Source organism: Symphalangus syndactylus, chromosome Y (genome assembly GCF_028878055.3).
Source record: "Symphalangus syndactylus isolate Jambi chromosome Y, NHGRI_mSymSyn1-v2.1_pri, whole genome shotgun sequence".
NCBI classification, from domain to species: Eukaryota; Metazoa; Chordata; class Mammalia; order Primates; family Hylobatidae; genus Symphalangus; species Symphalangus syndactylus.
In genome coordinates, this window is record NC_072448.2 from 1,530,521 (window position 1) to 1,551,939 (window position 21,419).

Consider the following 21,419-nt stretch of genomic DNA (forward strand, 5'->3'; position numbering starts at 1 on the left):
TTGAACACTCCTTCTGTAGAAAATGCAAGTGGACATTCGGAGCGCTAAGAGGGTAATAGTGGAAAAAGGAATATATTCAAATATAAACTACACAGTAGCATTCTGTGAAAATTCTTTCTGTTCTGTGCATTCAACTAACAGAGTTGAACCTTACTTTTGATTGAGCCGTTCTGAAACACTCTTTCTGTAGAAACTGCAATTGGACATGCTAAGCGCTAAGAGGCCTATATTGGGAAAAAGAATATCTTCAAATAAAAACTACACAGATGCATTCTGTGAAACTTATTTCTGATCTGTAAATTCAGTTAACAGAGATAAAACATATTTTTGATTGAGCAGTTATGAAACACTCTTTCTGTAGAAAATGCAAGTGGAGATTCGGAGCGCTAAGAGGTTAATAGTGGAAAAAGGAAGGTCTCCAAATATAAACTACACAGAATCATTCTGTGAAACTTCTTTCTGATCTGTGCATTCAGCTAACAGAGTTAAACCATACTTTTGATTGAGCAGATCTGAACACTCTTTGTGTAGAAAATGCAACTGGACATTTGGAGCGCTAAGAGACTAGTAGTGGAAAAAGGAATATATTCAAATATAAACTACACAGAAGCATTCTGTGAAACTTCTTTCTGATCTGAGCATTCAGCTAACAGAGTTAAACCATACTTTTGATTGAGCAGTTTTGAAACACTCTGTCTGTAGAAAATGCAACTGGATATTCGTAGCGCTAAGTGGGTAATAGTTGAAAAAAGAATATGTTCAAATATAAACTACACAGAAGCATTGTATGAAACAACTTTCTGTTCTGTGCATTCAACTAACAGAGTTGAACCTTACATTTGATTGAGCCTTTCTGAAACACTCTTTCTGTAGAGACTGCAATTGGACATTCTGAGCGCTAAGAGGCCTCTATTGGGAAAAATAATATCTTCAAATAGAAACTACACAGAAGCATTGTGTGAAACTTATTTCTGATATGTTCATTAAGCTAACAGAGTTAAACCATACTTTTGATTGCGCAGTTCTGAACACTCTTTCTGTAGAAAATGCAAGTGGACATTCGGAGCGCTAAGAGGGTAATAGTGGAAAAAGGAATATATTCAAATATAAACTACACAGTAGCATTCTGTGAAAATTCTTTCTGTTCTGTGCATTCAACTAACAGAGTTGAACCTTACTTTTGATTGAGCCGTTCTGAAACACTCTTTCTGTAGAAACTGCAATTGGACATGATAAGCGCTAAGAGGCCTACATTGAGAAAAAAAATATCTTCAAATAAAAACTACACAGATGCATTCTGTGAAACTTATTTCTGATCTGTAATTTCAGTTAACAGAGATAAAACATATTTTTGATTGAGCAGTTATGAAACACTCTTTTTGTAGAAAATGCAAGTGTAGATTCGGAGCGCTAAGAGGGTAATAGTGGAAAAAGTAATGTCTTCAAATATAAACTACGCAGAATCATTCGGTGAAACTTCTTTCTGATCTGTGCATTCAGCTAACAGAGTTAAACCATACTTTTGATGGAGCAGATCTGAACACTCTTTCTGTAGAAAATGCAACTGGACATTTGGAGCGCTAAGAGCGTAGTAGTGGAAAAAGGAATATATTCAAATATAAACTACACAGAAGCATTCTGTGAAACTTCTTTCTGATCTGAGCATTCAGCTAACAGAGTTAAACCATACTTTTGATTGAGCAGTTTTGAAACACTCTGTCTGTAGAAAATGCAACTGGACATTCGTAGCGCTAAGTGGGTAATAGTGGAAAAAAAATATGTTCAAATATAAACTACACAGAAGCATTGTATGAAACTTCTTTCTGTTCTGTGCATTCAACTAACAGAGTTGAACCTTACTTTTGATTGAGCCGTTCTGAAACACTCTTTCTGTAGAAACTGCAATTGGACATTCTGAGCGCTAAGAGGCCTATATTGGGAAAAAGAATGTCTACAAATAAAAACTACACAGAAGAATTGTGTGAAACTCCTTTCTGTTCTGTTTGTTCCACTAAAAGAGTTGAACCTTAGTTTTGATTGAGCCGTTCTGAAACACTCTTTCTGTAGAAAATGCAAGTGGAGATTCGGAGCGCTAAGAGGGTAATAGTGGATAAAGGAATGTCTCCAAATATAAACTACACAGAATCATTCTGAGAAACTTCTTTCTGATCTGTGCATTCAGCTAACAGAGTTAAACCATAATTTTGATTGAGCAGATCTGAACACTCTTTCTGTAGAAAATGCAACTGGACATTTGGAGCGCTAAGAGAGTAGTAGTGGAAAAAGGAATATATTCAAATATAAACTACACAGAAGCATTCTGTGAAACTTCTTTCTGATCTGAGCATTCAGCTAACAGAGTTAAACCATACTTTTGATTGAGCAGTTTTGAAACACTCTGTCTGTAGAAAATGCAAATGGACATTCGTAGCGCTAAGTGTGTAATAGTGGAAAAAAGAATATGTTCAAATATAAACTACACAGAAGCACTGTATGAAACTTCTTTCTGTTCTGTGCATTCAACTAACAGAGTTGAACCTTACTTTTGATTGAGCCTTTCTGAAACACTCTTTCTGTAGAAAGTGCAATTGGACATTCTGAGCGCTAAGAGGCCTATATTGGGAAAAATAATATCTTCAAATAAAAACTACACAGATGCATTCTGTGAAACTTATTTCTGACCTGTAAATTCAGGTAACAGAGATAAAACATATTTTTGATTGAGCAGTTATGAAACACTCTTTCTGTAGAAAATGCAAGTGGAGATTCGGAGCGCTAAGAGGTTAATAGTGGAAAAAGGAAGGTCTCCAAATATAAACTACACAGAATCATTCTGTGAAACTTCTTTCTGATCTGTGCATTCAGCTAACAGAGTTAAACCATACTTTTGATTGAGCAGATCTGAACACTCTTTGTGTAGAAAATGCAACTGGACATTTGGAGCGCTAGGAGAGTAGTAGTGGAAAAAGGAATATATTCAAATATAAACTACACAGAAGCATTCTGTGAATCTTCTTTCTGATCTGAGCATTCAGCTAACAGAGTTAAACCATAATTTTGATTGAGCAGTTTTGAAACACTCTGTCTGTAGAAAATGCAACTGGACATTCGTAGCGCTAAGTGGGTAATAGTGGAAAAAAGAATATGTTCAAAAATAAACTACACAGAAGCATTGTATGAAACTTCTTTCTGTTCTGTGCATTCAACTAACAGAGTTGAACCTTACTTTTGATTGAACCGTTCTGAAACACTCTTTCTGTAGAAACTGCAATTGGACATTCTGAGCGCTAAGAGGCCTATATTGGGAAAAAGAATGTCTACAAATAAGAACTACACAGAAGAATTGTGTGAAACTTCTTTCTGTTCTGTTTGTTCAACTAAAAGAGTTGAACCTTAGTTTTGATTGAGCCGTTCTGAAACACTCTTTCTGTAGAAAATGCAAGTGGAGATTCGGAGCGCTAAGAGGGTAATAGTGGATAAAGGAATGTCTCCAAATATAAACTACACAGAATCATTCTGTGAAACTTCTTTCTGATCTGTGCATTCAGCTAACAGAGTTAAACCATACTTTTGATTGAGCAGATCTGAACACTCTTTCTGTAGAAAATGCAACTGGACATTTGGAGCGCTAAGAGAGTAGTAGTGGAAAAAGGAATATATTCAAATATAAACTACACAGAAGCATTCTGTGAAACTTCTTTCTGATCTGAGCATTCAGCTAACAGAGTTAAACCATACTTTTGATTGAGCAGTTTTGAAACACTCTGTCTGTAGAAAATGCAACTGGACATTCGTAGCGCTAAGTGGGTAATAGTGGAAAAAAGAATATGTTCAAATACAAACTACACAGAAGCATTGTATGAAACTTCTTTCTGTTCTCTGCATTCAACTAACAGAGTTGAACCTTACTTTTGATTGAGCCTTTCTGAAACACTCTTTCTGTAGAAACTGCAATTGGACATTCTGAGCGCTAAGAGGCCTATATTGGGAAAAATAATATCTTCAAATAAAAACTACACAGAAGCATTGTGTGAAACTTATTTCTGATATGTTCATTAAGCTAACAGAGTTAAACCATACTTTTGATTGCGCAGTTCTGAGCACTCTTTCTGTAGAAAATGCAAGTGGACATTCGGAGCGCTAAGAGGGTAATAGTAGAAAAAGGAATATATTTTAATATAAACTACACAGTAGCATTCTGTGAAAATTCTTTCTGTTCTGTGCATTCAACTAACAGAGTTGAACCTTACTTTTGATTGAGCCGTTCTGAAACACTCTTTCTGTAGAAACTGCAATTGGACATGCTAAGCGCTAAGAGGCCTACATTGGGAAAAAGAATATCTTCAAATAAAAACTACACAGATGCATTCTGTGAAACTTATTTCTGATCTGTAAATTCAGTTAACAGAGATAAAACATATTTTTGATTGAGCAGTTATGAAACACTCTTTTTGTAGAAAATGCAAGTGGAGATTCGGAGCGCTAAGAGGGTAATAGTGGAAAAAGGAATGTCTTCAAATATAAACTACACAGAATCATTCGGTGAAACTTCTTTCTGATCTGTGCATTCAGCTAACAGAGTTAAACCATACTTTTGATTGAGCAGATCTGAACACTCTTTCTGTAGAAAATGCAACTGGACATTTGGAGCGCTAAGAGCGTAGTAGTGGAAAAAGGAATATATTCAAATATAAACTACACAGAAGCATTCTGTGAAACTTCTTTCTGATCTGAGCATTCAGCTAACAGAGTTAAACCATACTTTTGATTGAGCAGTTTTGAAACACTCTGTCTGTAGAAAATGCAACTGGACATTCGTAGCGCTAAGTGGGTAATAGTGGAAAAAAGAATATGTTCAAATATAAACTACACAGAAGCATTGTATGAAACTTCTTTCTGTTCTGTGCATTCAACTAACAGAGTTGAACCTTACTTTTCATTGAGCCGTTCTGAAACACTCTTTCTGTAGAAACTGCAATTGGACATTCTGAGCGCTAAGAGGCATATATTGGGAAAAAGAATGTCTACAAATAAAAACTACAGAGAAGAATTGTGTGAAACTTCTTTCTGTTCTGTTTGTTCAACTAAAAGAGTTGAACCTTAGTTTTGATTGAGCCGTTCTGAAACACTCTTTCTGTAGAAAATGCAAGTGGAGATTCGGAGCGCTAAGAGGGTAATAGTGGAAAAAGGAATGTCTCCAAATATAAACTACACAGAATCATTCTGTGAAACTTCTTTCTGATCTGTGCATTCAGCTAACAGAGTTAAACCATACTTTTGATTGAGCAGATCTGAACACTCTTTCTGTAGAAAATGCAACTGGACATTTGGAGCGCTAAGAGAGTAGTAGTGGAAAAAGGAATATATTCAAATATAAACTACACAGAAGCATTCTGTGAAACTTCTTTCTGATCTGAGCATTCAGCTAACAGAGTTAAACCATACTTTTGATTGAGCAGTTTTGAAACACTCTGTCTGTAGAAAATGCAACTGGACATTCGTAGCGCTAAGTGGGTAATAGTGGAAAAAAGAATATGTTCAAATATAAACTACACAGAAGCATTGTATGAAACTTCTTTCTGTTCTGTGCATTCAACTAACAGAGTTGAACCTTACTTTTGATTGAGCCTTTCTGAAACACTCTTTCTGTAGAAACTGCAATTGGACATTCTGAGCGCTAGGAGGCCTATATTGGGAAAAATAATATCTTCAAATAAAAACTACACAGAAGCATTGTGTGAAACTTATTTCTGATATGTTCATTAAGCTAACAGAGTTAAACCATACTTTTGATTGCGCAGTTCTGAACACTCTTTCTGTAGAAAATTCAAGTGGACATTCGGAGCGCTAAGAGGGTAATAGTGGAAAAAGGAATATATTCAAATATAAACTACACAGTAGCATTCTGTGAAAATTCTTTCTGTTCTGTGCATTCAACTAACAGAGTTGAACCTTACTTTTGATTGAGCCGTTCTGAAACACTCTTTCTGTAGAAACTGCAATTGGACATGATAAGCGCTAAGAGGCCTACATTGGGAAAAAAAATATCTTCAAATAAAAACTACACAGATGCATTCTGTGAAACTTATTTCTGATCTGTAATTTCAGTTAACAGAGATAAAACATATTTTTGATGGAGCAGTTATGAAACACTCTTTTTGTAGAAAATGCAAGTGGAGATTCGGAGCGCTAAGAGGGTAATAGTGGAAAAAGTAATGTCTTCAAATATAAACTACGCAGAATCATTAGGTGAAACTTCTTTCTGATCTGTGCATTCAGCTAACAGAGTTAAACCATACTTTTGATGGAGCAGATCTGAACACTCTTTCTGTAGAAAATGCAACTGGACATTTGGAGCGCTAAGAGCGTAGTAGTGGAAAAAGGAATATATTCAAATATATACTACACAGAAGCATTCTGTGAAACTTCTTTCTGATCTGAGCATTCAGCTAACAGAGTTAAACCATACTTTTGATTGAGCAGTTTTGAAACACTCTGTCTGTAGAAAATGCAACTGGACATTCGTAGCGCTAAGTGGGTAATAGTGGAAAAAAAATATGTTCAAATATAAACTACACAGAAGCATTGTATGAAACTTCTTTCTGTTCTGTGCATTCAACTAACAGAGTTGAACCTTAATTTGATTGAGCCGTTCTGAAACACTCTTTCTGTAGAAACTGCAATTGGACATTCTGAGCGCTAAGAGGCCTATATTGGGAAAAAGAATGTCTACAAATAAAAACTACACAGAAGAATTGTGTGAAACTTCTTTCTGTTCTGTTTGTTCCACTAAAAGAGTTGAACCTTAGTTTTGATTGAGCCGTTCTGAAACACTCTTTCTGTAGAAAATGCAAGTGGAGATTCGGAGCGCTAAGAGGGTAATAGTGGAAAAAGGAATGTCTCCAAATATAAACTACACAGAATCATTCTGAGAAACTTCTTTCTGATCTGTGCATTCAGCTAACAGAGTTAAACCATAATTTTGATTGAGCAGATCTGAACACTCTTTCTGTAGAAAATGCAACTGGACATTTGGAGCGCTAAGAGAGTAGTAGTGGAAAAAGGAATATATTCAAATATAAACTACACAGAAGCATTCTGTGAAACTTCTTTCTGATCTGAGCATTCAGCTAACAGAGTTAAACCATACTTTTGATTGAGCAGTTTTGAAACACTCTGTCTGTAGAAAATGCAAATGGACATTCGTAGCGCTAAGTGGGTAATAGTGGAAAAAAGAATATGTTCAAATATAAACTACACAGAAGCATTGTATGAAACTTCTTTCTGTTCTGTGCATTCAACTAACAGAGTTGAACCTTACTTTTGATTGAGCCTTTCTGAAACACTCTTTCTGTAGAAAGTGCAATTGGACATTCTGAGCGCTAAGAGGCCTATATTGGGAAAAATAATATCTTCAAATAAAAACTACACAGAAGCATTGTGTGAAACTTATTTCTGATATGTTCATTAAGCTAACAGAGTTAAACCATACTTTTGATTGCGCAGTTTAGAACACTCCTTCTGTAGAAAATGCAAATGGACATTCGGAGCGCTAAGAGGGTAATAGTGGAAAAAGGAATATATTCAAATACAAACTACACAGTAGCATTCTGTGAAAATTCTTTCTGTTCTGTGCATTCAACTAACAGAGTTGAACCTTACTTTTGATTGAGCCGTTCTGAAACACTCTTTCTGTAGAAACTGCAATTGGACATGCTAAGCGCTAAGAGGCCTATATTGGGAAAAAGAATATCTTCAAATAAAAACTACACAGATGCATTCTGTGAAACTTATTTCTGATCTGTAAATTCAGTTAACAGAGATAAAACATATTTTTGATTGAGCAGTTATGAAACACTCTTTCTGTAGAAAATGCAAGTGGAGATTCGGAGCGCTAAGAGGTTAATAGTGGAAAAAGGAAGGTCTCCAAATATAAACTACACAGAATCATTCTGTGAAACTTCTTTCTGATCTGTGCATTCAGCTAACAGAGTTAAACCATACTTTTGATTGAGCAGATCTGAACACTCTTTGTGTAGAAAATGCAACTGGACATTTGGAGCGCTAGGAGAGTAGTAGTGGAAAAAGGAATATATTCAAATATAAACTACACAGAAGCATTCTGTGAATCTTCTTTCTGATCTGAGCATTCAGCTAACAGAGTTAAACCATAATTTTGATTGAGCAGTTTTGAAACACTCTGTCTGTAGAAAATGCAACTGGACATTCGTAGCGCTAAGTGGGTAATAGTGAAAAAAGAATATGTTCAAAAATAAACTACACAGAAGCATTGTATGAAACTTCTTTCTGTTCTGTGCATTCAACTAACAGAGTTGAACCTTACTTTTGATTGAGCCGTTCTGAAACACTCTTTCTGTAGAAACTGCAATTGGACATTCTGAGCGATAAGAGGCCTATATTGGGAAAAAGAATGTCTACAAATAAAAACTACACAGAAGAATTGTGTGAAACTTCTTTCTGTTCTGTTTGTTCAACTAAAAGAGTTGAACCTTAATTTTGATTGAGCCGTTCTGAAACACTCTTTCTGTAGAAAATGCAAGTGGAGATTCGGAGCGCTAAGAGGGTAATAGTGGATAAAGGAATGTCTCCAAATATAAACTACACAGAATCATTCTGTGAAACTTCTTTCTGATCTGTGCATTCAGCTAACAGAGTTAAACCATTCTTTTGATTGAGCAGATCTGAACACTCTTTCTGTAGAAAATGCAACTGGACATTTGGAGCGCTAAGAGAGTAGTAGTGGAAAAAGGAATATATTCAAATATAAACTACACAGAAGCATTCTGTGAAACTTCTTTCTGATCTGAGCATTCAGCTAACAGAGTTAAACCATACTTTTGATTGAGCAGTTTTGAAACACTCTGTCTGTAGAAAATGCAACTGGACATTCGTAGCGCTAAGTGGGTAATAGTGGAAAAAAGAATATGTTCAAATACAAACTACACAGAAGCATTGTATGAAACTTCTTTCTGTTCTCTGCATTCAACTAACAGAGTTGAACCTTACTTTTGATTGAGCCTTTCTGAAACACTCTTTCTGTAGAAACTGCAATTGGACATTCTGAGCGCTAAGAGGCCTATATTGGGAAAAATAATATCTTCAAATAAAAACTACACAGAAGCATTGTGTGAAACTTATTTCTGATATGTTCATTAAGCTAACAGAGTTAAACCATACTTTTGATTGCGCATTTCTGAGCACTCTTTCTGTAGAAAATGCAAGTGGACATTCGGAGCGCTAAGAGGGTAATAGTGGAAAAAGGAATATATTCAAATATAAACTACACAGTAGCATTCTGTGAAAATTCTTTCTGTTCTGTGCATTCAACTAACAGAGTTGAACCTTACTTTTGATTGAGCCGTTCTGAAACACTCTTTCTGTAGAAACTGCAATTGGACATGCTAAGCGCTAAGAGGCCTAGATTGGGAAAAAGAATATCTTCAAATAAAAACTACACAGATGCATTCTGTGAAACTTATTTCTGATCTGTAAATTCAGTTAACAGAGATAAAACATATTTTTGATTGAGCAGTTATGAAACACTCTTTTTGTAGAAAATGCAAGTGGAGATTCGGAGCGCCAAGAGGGTAATAGTGGAAAAAGGAATGTCTTCAAATATAAACTACACAGAATCATTCGGTGAAACTTCTTTCTGATCTGTGCATTCAGCTAACAGAGTTAAACCATACTTTTGATTGAGCAGATCTGAACACTCTTTCTGTAGAAAATGCAACTGGACATTTGGAGCGCTAAGAGCGTAGTAGTGGAAAAAGGAATATATTCAAATATAAACTACACAGAAGCATTCTGTGAAACTTCTTTCTGATCTGAGCATTCAGCTAACAGAGTTAAACCATACTTTTGATTGAGCAGTTTTGAAACACTCTGTCTGTAGGAAATGCAACTGGACATTCGTAGCGCTAAGTGGGTAATAGTGGAAAAAAGAATATGTTCAAATATAAACTACACAGAAGCATTGTATGAAACTTCTTTCTGTTCTGTGCATTCAACTAACAGAGTTGAACCTTACTTTTGATTGAGCCGTTCTGAAACACTCTTTCTGTAGAAACTGCAATTGGACATTCTGAGCGCTAAGAGGCCTATATTGGGAAAAAGAATGTCTACAAATAAAAACTACACAGAAGAATTGTGTGAAACTTCTTTCTGTTCTGTTTGTTCAACTAAAAGAGTTGAACCTTAGTTTTGATTGAGCCGTTCTGAAACACTCATTATGTAGAAAATGCAAGTGGAGATTCGGAGTGCTAAGAGGGTAATAGTGGAAAAAGGAATGTCTCCAAATATAAACTACACAGAATCATTCTGAGAAACTTCTTTCTGATCTGTGCATTCAGCTAACAGTGTTAAACCATAATTTTGATTGAGCAGATCTGAACACTCTTTCTGTAGAAAATGCAACTGGACATTTGGAGCGCTAAGAGAGTAGTAGTGGAAAAAGGAATATATTCAAATATAAACTACACAGAAGCATTCTGTGAAACTTCTTTCTGATCTGAGCATTCAGCTAACAGAGTTAAACCATACTTTTGATTGAGCAGTTTTGAAACACTCTGTCTGTAGGAAATGCAAATGGACATTCGTAGCGCTAAGTGGGTAATAGTGGAAAAAAGAATATGTTCAAATATAAACTACACAGAAGCATTGTATGAAACTTCTTTCTGTTCTGTGCATTCAACTAACAGAGTTGAACCTTACTTTTGATTGAGCCTTTCTGAAACACTCTTTCTGTAGAAAGTGCAATTGGACATTCTGAGCGCTAAGAGGCCTATATTGGGAAAAATAATATCTTCAAATAAAAACTACACAGAAGCATTGTGTGAAACTTATTTCTTATTTGTTCATTAAGCTAACAGAGTTAAACCATACTTTTGATTGCGCAGTTTTGAACACTCCTTCTGTAGAAAATGCAAGTGGACATTCGGAGCGCTAAGAGGGTAATAGTGGAAAAAGGAATATATTCAAATATAAACTACACAGTAGCATTCTGTGAAAATTCTTTCTGTTCTGTGCATTCAACTAACAGAGTTGAACCTTACTTTTGATTGAGCCGTTCTGAAACACTCTTTCTGTAGAAACTGCAATTGGACATGCTAAGCGCTAAGAGGCCTATATTGGGAAAAAGAATATCTTCAAATAAAAACTACACAGATGCATTCTGTGAAACTTATTTCTGATCTGTAAATTCAGTTAACAGAGATAAAACATATTTTTGATTGAGCAGTTATGAAACACTCTTTCTGTAGAAAATGCAAGTGGAGATTCGGAGCGCTAAGAGGTTAATAGTGGAAAAAGGAAGGTCTCCAAATATAAACTACACAGAATCATTCTGTGAAACTTCTTTCTGATCTGTGCATTCAGCTAACAGAGTTAAACCATACTTTTGATTGAGCAGATCTGAACACTCTTTCTGTAGAAAATGCAACTGGACATTTGGAGCGCTAGGAGAGTAGTAGTGGAAAAAGGAATATATTCAAATATAAACTACACAGAAGCATTCTGTGAATCTTCTTTCTGATCTGAGCATTCAGCTAACAGAGTTAAACCATAATTTTGATTGTGCAGTTTTGAAACACTCTGTCTGTAGAAAATGCAACTGGACATTCGTAGTGCTAAGTGGGTAATAGTGGAAAAAAGAATATGTTCAAATATAAACTACACAGAAGCATTGTATGAAACTTCTTTCTGTTCTGTGCATTCAACTAACAGAGTTGAACCTTACTTTTGATTGAGCCGTTCTGAAACACTCTTTCTGTAGAAACTGCAATTGGACATTCTGAGCGCTAAGAGGCCTATATTGGGAAAAAGAATGTCTACAAATAAAAATTACACAGAAGAATTGTGTGAAACTTCTTTCTTTTCTGTTTGTTCAACTAAAAGAGTTGAACCTTAGTTTTGATTGAGCCGTTCTGAAACACTCTTTCTGTAGAAAATGCAAGTGGAGATTCGGAGCGCTAAGAGGGTAATAGTGGAAAAAGGAATATATTCAAATATAAACTACACAGTAGTATTCTGTGAAAATTCTTTCTGTTCTGTGCATTCAACTAACAGAGTTGAACCTTACTTTTGATTGAGCAGTTCTGAAACACTCCTTCTGTAGAAACTGCAATTGGACATGCTAAGCGCTAAGAGGCCTACATTGGGAAAAAGAATATCTTCAAATAAAAACTACACAGATGCATTCTGTGAAACTTATTTCTGATCTGTAAATTCAGTTAACAGAGATAAAACATATTTTTGATTGAGCTGTTATGAAACACTCTTTTTGTAGAAAAAGCAAGTGGAGATTCGGAGCGCTAAGAGGGTAATAGTGGAAAAAGGAATGTCTTCAAATATAAACTACACAGAATCATTCGGTGAAACTTCTTTCTGATCTGTGCATTCAGCTAACAGAGTTAAACCATACTTTTGATTGAGCAGATCTGAACACTCTTTCTGTAGAAAATGCAACTGGACATTTGGAGCGCTAAGAAAGTAGTAGTGGAAAAAGGAATATATTCAAATATAAACTACACAGAAGCATTCTGTGAAACTTCTTTCTGATCTGAGCATTCAGCTAACAGAGTTAAACCATACTTTTGATTGAGCAGTTTTGAAACACTCTGTCTGTAGAAAATGCAACTGGACATTCCTAGTGCTAAGTGGGTAATAGTGGAAAAAAGAATATGTTCAAATATAAACTACCCAGAAGCATTGTATGAAACTTCTTTCTGTTCTGTGCATTCAACTAACAGAGTTGAACCTTACTTTTGATTGAGCCGTTCTGAAACACTCTTTCTGTAGAAACTGCAATTGGACATTCTGAGCGCAAAGAGGCCTATATTGGGAAAAAGAATGTCTACAAATAAAAACTACACAGAAAAATTGTGTGAAACTTCTTTCTGTTCTGTTTGTTCAACTAAAAGAGTTGAACCTTAGTTTTGATTGAGCCATTCTGAAACACTCTTTCTATAGAAAATGCAAGTGGAGATTCGGAGCGCTAAGAGGGTAATAGTGGAAAAAGGAATGTCTCCAAATATAAACTACACAGAATCATTCTGTGAAACTTCTTTCTGATCTGTGCATTCAGCTAACAGAGTTAAACCATACTTTTGATTGAGCAGATCTGAACACTCTTTCTGTAGAAAATGCAACTGGACATTTGGAGCGCTAAGAGATTAGTAGTGGAAAAAGGAATATATTCAAATATAAACTACACAGAAGCATTCTGTGAAACTTCTTTCTGATCTGAGCATTCAGCTAACAGAGTTAAACCATACTTTTGATTGAGCAGTTTTGAAACACTCTGTCTGTAGAAAATGCAACTGGACATTCGTAGCGCTAAGTGGGTAATAGTGGAAAAAAGAATATCTTCAAATATAAACTACACAGAAGCATTGTATGAAACTTCTTTCTGTTCTGTGCATTCAACTAACAGAGTTGAACCTTACTTTTGATTGAGCCTTTCTGAAACACTCTTTCTGTAGAAACTGCATTAGGACATTCTGAGCGCTAAGAGGCCTATATTGGGAAAAATAATATCTTCAAATAAAAACTACACAGAAGCATTGTGTGAAACTTCTTTCTGATATGTTCATTAAGCTAACAGAGTTAAACCATACTTTTGATTGCGCAGTTCTGAACACTCTTTCTGTAGAAAATGCAAGTGGACATTCGGAGCGCTAAGAGGGTAATAGTGGAAAAAGGAATATATTCAAATATAAACTACACAGTAGCATTCTGTGAAACTTCTTTCTGTTCTGTGCATTCAACTAACAGAGTTGAACCTTACTTTTGATTGAGCCGTTCTGAAACACTCTTTCTGTAGAAACTGCAATTGGACATGCTAAACGCTAAGAGGCCTACATTGGGAAAAAGAATATCTTCAAATAAAAACTACACAGATGCATTCTGTGAAACTTATTTCTGATCTGTAAATTCAGTTAACAGAGATAAAACATATTTTTGATTGAGCAGTTATGAAACACTCTTTTTGTAGAAAATGCAAGTGGAGATTCGGAGCGCTAAGAGGGTAATGGTGGAAAAAGGAATGTCTTCAAATATAAACTACACAGAATCTTCGGTGAAACTTCTTTCTGATCTGTGCATTCAGCTAACAGAGTTAAACCATACTTTTGATTGAGCAGATCTGAACACTCTTTCTGTACAAAATGCAACTGGACATTTGGAGCCCTAAGAGCATAGTAGTGGAAAAAGGAATATATTCAAATAAAAACTACACAGAAGCATTCTGTGAAACTTCTTTCTGATCTGAGAATTCAGCTAACAGAATTAAACCATACTTTTGATTGAGCAGTTTTGAAACACTCTGTCTGTAGAAAATGCAACTGGACATTCGTAGCGCTAAGTGGGTAATAGTGGAAAAAAGAATATGTTCAAATATAAACTACACAGAAGCATTGTATGAAACTTCTTTCTGTTCTGTGCATTCAACTAACAGAGTTGAACCTTATTTTTGATTGAGCCTTTCTGAAACTCTCTTTCTGTAGAAACTGCAATTGGACATTCTGAGCGCTAAGAGGCCTATATTGGGAAAAATAATATCTTCAAATAAAAACTACACAGAAGCATTTTGTGAAACTTATTTCTGATATGTTCATTAAGCTAACAGAGTTAAACCATACTTTTGATTGCGCAGTTCTGAACACTCTTTCTGTAGAAAATGCAAGTGGACATTCGGAGCGCTAAGAGGGTAATAGTGGAAAAAGGAATATATTCAAATATAAACTACACGGTAGCATTCTGTGAAAATTCTTTCTGTTCTGTGCATTCAACTAACAGAGTTGAACCTTACTTTTGATTGAGCCGTTCTGAAACACTCTTTCTGTAGAAACTGCAATTGGACATGCTAAGCGCTAAGAGGCCTACATTGGGAAAAAGAATATCTTCAAATAAAAACTACACAGATGCATTCTGTGAAAGTTATTTCTGATCTGTAAATTCAGTTAACAGAGATAAAACATATTTTTGATTGAGCAGTTATGAAACACTCTTTTTGTAGAAAATGCAAGTGGAGATTCGGAGCGCTAAGAGGGTAATAGTGGAAAAAGGAATGTCTTCAAATATAAACTACACAGAATCATTCGGTGAAACTTCTTTCTGATCTGTGCATTCAGCTAACAGAGTTAAACCATACTTTTGATTGAGCAGATCTGAACACTCTTTCTGTAGAAAATGCAACTGGACATTTGGAGCACTAAGAAGGTAGTAGTGGAAAAAGGAATATATTCAAATATAAACTACACAGAAGCATTCTGTGAAACTTCTTTCTGATCTGAGCATTCAGCTAACAGAGTTAAACCATACTTTTGATTGAGCAGTTTTGAAACACTCTGTCTGTAGAAAATGCAACTGGACATTCTTAGCGCTAAGTGGGTAATAGTGGAAAAAAGAATATGTTCAAATATAAACTACCCAGAAGCATTGTATGAAACTTCTTTCTGTTCTGTGCATTCAACTAACAGAGTTGAACCTTACTTTTGATTGAGCCCTTCTGAAACACTCTTTCTGTAGAAACTGCAATTGGACATTCTGAGCGCAAAGAGGCCTATATTGGGTAAAAGAATGTCTACAAATAAAAACTACACAGAAAAATTGTGTGAAACTTCTTTCTGTTCTGTTTGTTCAACTAAAAGAGTTGAACCTTAGTTTTGATTGAGCCATTCTGAAACACTCTTTCTATAGAAAATGCAAGTGGAGATTCGGAGCGCTAAGAGGGTAATAGTGGAAAAAGGAATGTCTCCAAATATAAACTACACAGTATCATTCTGTGAAACTTCTTTCTGATCTGTGCATTCAGCTAACAGAGTTAAACCATACTTTTGATTGAGCAGATCTGAACACTCTTTCTGTAGAAAATGCAACTGGACATTTGGAGCGCTAAGAGAGTAGTAGTGGAAAAAGGAATATATTCAAATATAAACTACACAGAAGCATTCTGTGAAACTTCTTTCTGATCTGAGCATTCAGCTAACAGAGTTAAACCATACTTTTGATTGAGCAGGTTTGAAACACTCTGTCTGTAGAAAATGCAACTGGACATTCGTAGCGCTAAGTGGGAAATAGTGGAAAAAAGAATATGTTCAAATATAAACTACACAGAAGCATTGTATGAAACTTCTTTCTGTTCTGTGCATTCAACTAACAGAGTTGAACCTTACTTTTGATTGAGCCTTTCTGAAACACTCTTTCTGTAGAAACTGCAATTGGACATTCTGAGCGCTAAGAGGCCTCTATTGGGAAAAATAATATCTTCAAATAAAAACTACACAGAAGCATTGTGTGAAACTTATTTCTGATACGTTCATTAAGCTAACAGAGTTAAACCATACTTTTGATTGCGCAGTTCTGAACACTCTTTCTGTAGAAAATTCAAGTGGACATTCGGAGCGCTAAGAGGGTAATAGTGGAAAAAGCAATATATTCAAATATAAACTACACAGTAGCATTCTGTGAAAATTCTTTCTGTTCTGTGCATTCAACTAACAGAGTTGAACCTTACTTTTGATTGAGCCGTTCTGAAACACTCTTTCTGTAGAAACTGCAATTGGACATTCTGAGCGCTAAGAGGCCTATATTGGGAAAAAGAATATCTTCAAATAAAAAATACACAGATGCATTCTGTGAAACTTATTTCTGATCTGTAAATTCAGTTAACAGAGATAAAACATATTTTTGATTGAGCAGTTATGAAACACTCTTTCTGTAGAAAATGCAAGTGGAGATTCGGAGCGCTAAGAGGGTAATAGTGGAAAAAGGAAGGTCTCCAAATATAAACTACACAGAATCATTCTGTGAAACTTCTTTCTGATCTGTGCATTCAGCTAACAGAGTTAAACCATACTTCTGATTGAGCAGATCTGAACACTCTTTCTGTAGAAAATGCAACTGGACATTTGGAGCGCTAAGAGAGTAGTAGTGGAAAAAGGAATATATTCAAATATAAACTACACAGAAGCATTCTGTGAAACTTCTTTCTGATCTGAGCATTCAGCTAACAGAGTTAAACCATACTTTTGATTGAGCAGTTTTGAAACACTCTGTCTGTAGAAAATGCAACTGGACATTCGTAGCGCTAAGTGGGTAATAGTGGAAAAAAGAATATGTTCAAATACAAACTACACAGCAGCATTGTATGAAACTTCTTTCTGTTCTCTGCATTCAACTAACAGAGTTGAACCTTACTTTTGATTGAGCCTTTCTGAAACACTCTTTCTGTAGAAACTGCAATTGGACATTCTGAGCGCTAAGAGGCCTATATTGGGAAAAATAATATCTTCAAATAAAAACTAAACAGAAGCATTGTGTGAAACTTATTTCTGATATGTTCATTAAGCAAACAGAGTTAAACCATACTTTTGATTGCGCATTTCTGAGCACTCTTTCTGTAGAAAATGCAAGTGGACATTCGGAGCGCTAAGAGGGTAAGAGTGGAAAAAGGAATATATTCAAATATAAACTACACAGTAGCATTCTGTGAAAACTCTTTCTGTTCTGTGCATTCAACTAACAGAGTTGAACCTTACTTTTGATTGAGCAGTTCTGAAACACTCCTTCTGTAGAAACTGCAATTGGACATGCTAAGCGCTAAGAGGCCTACATTGGGAAAAAGAATATCTTCAAATAAAAACTACACAAATGCATTCTGTGAAACTTATTTCTGATCTGTAAATTCAGTTAACAGAGATAAAACATATTTTTGATTGAGCTGTTATGAAACACTCTTTTTGTAGAAAAAGCAAGTGGAGATTCGGAGCGCTAAGAGGGTAATAGTGGAAAAAAGAATGTCTTCAAATATAAACTACACAGAATCATTCGGTGAAACTTCTTTCTGATCTGTGCATTCAGCTAACAGAGTTAAACCATACTTTTGATTGAGCAGATCTGAACACTCTTTCTGTAGAAAATGCAACTGGACATTTGGAGCGCTAAGAAGGTAGTAGTGGAAAAAGGAATATATTCAAATATAAACTACACAGAAGCATTCTGTGAAACTTCTTTCTGATCTGAGCATTCAGCTAACAGAGTTAAACCATACTTTTGATTGAGCAGTTTTGAAACACTCTGTCTGTAGAAAATGCCACTGGACATACCTAGCGCTAAGTGGGTAATAGTGGAAAAAAGAATATGTTCAAATATAAACTACCCAGAAGCATTGTATGAAACTTCTTTCTGTTCTGTGCATTCAACTAACAGAGTTGAACCTTACTTTTGATTGAGCCCTTCTGAAACACTCTTTCTGTAGAAACTGCAATTGGACATTCTGAGCGCAAAGAGGCCTATATTGGGAAAAAGAATGTCTACAAATAAAAACTACACAGAAAAATTGTGTGAAACTTCTTTCTGTTCTGTTTGTTCAACTAAAAGAGTTGAACCTTAGTTTTGATTGAGCCATTCTGAAACACTCTTTCTATAGAAAATGCAAGTGGAGATTCGGAGCGCTAAGAGGGTAATAGTGGAAAAAGGAATGTCTCCAAATATAAACTACACAGAATCATTCTGTGAAACTTCTTTCTGATCTGTGCATTCAGCTAACAGAGTTAAACCATACTTTTGATTGAGCAGATCTGAACACTCTTTCTGTAGAAAATGCAACTGGACATTTTGAGCGCTAAGAGAGTAGTAGTGGAAAAAGGAATATATTCAAATATAAACTACACAGAAGCATTCTGTGAAACTTCTTTCTGATCTGAGCATTCAGCTAACAGAGTTAAACCATACTTTTGATTGAGCAGTTTTGAAACACTCTGTCTGTAGAAAATGCAACTGGACATTCGTAGCGCTAAGTGGGTAATAGTGGAAAAAAGAATATGTTCAAATATAAACTACACAGAAGCATTGTATGAAACTTCTTTCTGTTCTGTGCATTCAACTAACAGAGTTGAACCTTACTTTTGATTGAGCCTTTCTGAAACACTCTTTCTGTAGAAACTGCAATTGGACATTCTGAGCGCTAAGAGGCCTCTGTTGGGAAAAATAATATCTTCAAATAAAAACTACACAGAAGCATTGTGTGAAACTTATTTCTGATACGTTCATTAAGCTAACAGAGTTAAACCATACTTTTGATTGCGCAGTTCTGAACACTCTTTCTGTAGAAAATGCAAGTGGACATTCGGAGCGCTAAGAGGGTAATAGTGGAAAATGCAATATATTCAAATATAAACTACACAGTAGCATTCTGTGAAAATTCTTTCTGTTCTGTGCATTAAACTAACAGAGTTGAACCTTACTTTTGATTGAGCCGTTCTGAATCACTCTTTCTGTAGAAACTGCAATTGGACATTCTGAGCGCTAAGAGGCCTATATTGGGAAAAAGAATATCTTCAAATAAAAAATACACAGATGCATTCTGTGAAACTTATTTCTGATCTGTAAATTCAGTTAACAGAGATAAAACATATTTTTGATTGAGCAGTTATGAAACACTCTTTCTGTAGAAAATGCAAGTGGAGATTCCGAGCGCTAAGAGGGTAATAGTGGAAAAAGGAAGGTCTCCAAATATAAACTACACAGAATCATTCTGTGAAACTTCTTTCTGATCTGTGCATTCAGCTAACAGAGTTAAACCATACTTCTGATTGAGCAGATCTGAACACTCTTTCTGTAGAAAATGCAACTGGACATTTGGAGCGCTAAGAGAGTAGTAGTGGAAAAAGGAATATATTCAAATATAAACTACACAGAAGCATTCTGTGAAACTTCTTTCTGATCTGAGCATTCAGCTAACAGAGTTAAACCATACTTTTGATTGAGCAGTTTTGAAACACTCTGTCTGTAGAAAATGCAACTGGACATTTGTAGCGCTAAGTGGGTAATAGTGGAAAAAAGAATATGTTCAAATACAAACTACACAGCAGCATTGTATGAAACTTCTTTCTGTTCTCTGCATTCAACTAACAGAGTTGAACCTTACTTTTGATTGAGCCTTTCTGAAACACTCTTTCTGTAGAAACTGCAATTGGACATTCTGAGCGCTAAGAGGCCTATATTGGGAAAAATAATATCTTCAAATAAAAACTACACAGAAGCATTGTGTGAAACTTATTTCTGATATGTTCATTAAGCTAACAGAGTTAAACCATACTTTTGATTGCGCAGTTCTGAACGCTCTTTCTGTAGAAAATGCAACTGGACATTCAGAGCACTAAGAGGGTAATAGTGGAAAAAGGAATATATTCAAATATAAACTACACAGTAGCATTCTGTGAAAATTCTTTCTGTTCTGTGCATTCAACTAACAGAGTTGAACCTTACTTTTGATTGAGCCATTCTGAAACACTCTTTCTGTAGAAACTGCAATTGGACATGCTAAGCGCTAAGAGGCCTACATTGGGAAAAAGAATATCTTCAAATAAAAACTACACAGATGCATTCTGTGAAAGTTATTTCTGATCTGTAAATTCAGTTAACAGAGATAAAACATATTTTTGATTGAGCAGTTATGAAACACTCTTTTTGTAGAAAATGCAAGTGGAGATTCGGAGCGCTAAGAGGGTAATAGTGGAAAAAGGAATGTCTTCAAATATAAACTACACAGAATCATTCTGTGAAACTTCTTTCTGATCTGTGCATTCAGCTAACAGAGTTAAACCATACTTTTGATTGAGCAGATCTGAACACTCTTTCTTTAGAAAATGCAACTGGACATTTGGAGCGCTAAGATAGTAGTGGAAAAAGGAATATATTCAAATATAAACTACACAGAAGCATTCTGTGAAACTTCTTTCTGATCTGAGCATTCAGCTAACAGAGTTAAACCATACTTTTGATTGAGGAGTTTTGAAACACTCTGTCTGTAGAAAATGCAACTGGACATTCGTAGCGCTAAGTGGGTAATAGTGGAAAAAAGAATATATTCAAATATAAACTACACAGAAGCATTGTATGAAACTTCTTTCTGTTCTGTGCATTCAACTAACAGAGTTGAACCTTACTTTTGATTGCGCCGTTCTGAAACACTCTTTCTGTAGAAACTGCAATTGGACATTCTGAGCGCTAAGAGGCCTATATTGGGAAAAGGAATGTCTACAAATAAAAACTACACAGAAGAATTGTGTGAAACTTCTTTCTGTTCTGTTTGTTCAACTAAAAGAGTTGAACCTTAATTTTGATTGAGCCGTTCTGAAACACTCCTTCTGTAGAAAATGCAAGTGGAGATACGGAGCGCTAAGAGGGTAATAGTGGAAAAAGTAATGTCTCCAAACATAAACTAGACAGAATCATTCTGTGAAACTTCTTTCTGATCTGTGTATTCAGCTAACAGAGTTAATCCATACTTTTGATTGAGCAGATCTGAACACTCTTTCTGTAGAAAATGCAACTGGACATTTGGAGCGCTAAGAGAGTAGTAGTGGAAAAAGGAATATATTCAAATATAAACT